The sequence below is a fragment of the Cryptotermes secundus genome, unplaced genomic scaffold (genome assembly GCF_002891405.2).
Source record: "Cryptotermes secundus unplaced genomic scaffold, Csec_1.0 C38568364, whole genome shotgun sequence".
NCBI classification, from domain to species: Eukaryota; Metazoa; Arthropoda; class Insecta; order Blattodea; family Kalotermitidae; genus Cryptotermes; species Cryptotermes secundus.
Window position 1 is genome coordinate 1 of NW_019773506.1, and position 1,362 is coordinate 1,362.

General features: G+C 45.6%; 1 long non-coding RNA gene across 1 annotated transcript; it reads left to right on the forward strand.

Moving 5' to 3' along the window:
- Positions 1-6: 6 nt before the first annotated feature.
- Positions 7-943, forward strand: LOC117283165. The gene is made up of 2 exons (XR_004514177.1): positions 7-336; positions 702-943. It is a non-coding gene; the product is annotated as an uncharacterized LOC117283165 (long non-coding RNA).
- Positions 944-1,362: the final 419 nt, after the last annotated feature.

Here is a 1,362-nt window from a genome sequence, read left to right on the forward strand (position 1 = left end):
CTGGTCTTGTGGCACACCAGTGAAAATGGTTGTCATAGAATTGTCAGAAGTGACAGCGGTTAAAAAAGAGAGGGTCCCTGACCATTTCTCCCGACATCTGAGACCTCACCTGCTGGGTCTTTCACCACCATGGACAAACGGCCAACATCCTTCTGGGGCTCTCACAAGGGGTCCACAAAGACTAAAGCTGAACAGTGTCTCTTGAAGGGGGTTAGCAACATGTCCAACATGAACTGGAACGGCTCACAGAAAAAGCAGGCTGCAGAAAGATGGCTCTTCTCAAGGATGCAAGTTTGACTGTGAAAACAGCTTTGATTAGCAGTGGTAGCTGTGCAGGTAATTGAGAGAGGGGGACTATAGATACCCACTGTCAGTAAACCAAGAGACATGACCTATGACCACTGACCACAGGTTTGCTTGGCAGTCTAGAATCACTGCAAGTGTCCAATGAAAATAGTGGATATCTGGAGGCAGGCACTGCTGCAGAAAGGGTGGCTCAGATAATGGGGGTGTCAGGATGGAGGTCTATTCGATTCCTCAAGAGGGAGCAGTCCCTCTCATCCATGACACTTTTCTGGCACAAGGGGCAGCACATGTTGCATGTGCTGTTCACTAGGGAAAGTAATTGCTCTTAGGCATCATTCCAAAGCTTGGAGGTAACTTTTTGAGTTGTCCAGACTGATTTGTTGCCTTGATTTCAGAAAAGGTGGCACATACCCCTTGAATACCAGGAAAGTTGGCCACCATCCTGAGGATTTTGCAACAGAAAAATTAAGAGCCTGGAGTCATGCCTATGGTGAGTATACAATGACAGACTGGGACCTTCAAAGGGAATCCGGCTTGCTCTGTAAGTGGTCAACGCCTAGGTTCTCAAAGCTCAGAATTTCAAGCCAATGTACATCATGTAATGGGCGGTGATTATGCTGACAACAGGCATGAAGGAAGAGGCAGGGGAGCCTCCGTCTTGTTTACATTGGTATGTGTATGGGGCTCTCTTTTCTGCACATCAGTTTGCTACATAGTAAAGCACACAAACATAAAGTGTGGAAGACTAACAGTGCAGCACACAAACATGTATGTCCCTCATATAGGTCCTTTAGTGTTAAGACAAAAGTTTTAGGAGGTTTTTGAAGTACACTCCTTTACTGTACCTCCATAGAAAGGCATTTGTCTAAACCTCAAATATAGATGCAATACAATTCAGGCTCTTCACAGCATGGACGTACTACTGATCCTAGTGACGTGTAAGATATAAGTATATGGTTAGACCAGAACTGTGGTGCTGTGTTCTATACAGTTACCATATGACTCAGCATGCCCTCTCTGAACAACAAAAACAAACTCCGTGGCCTGTGGACTGTA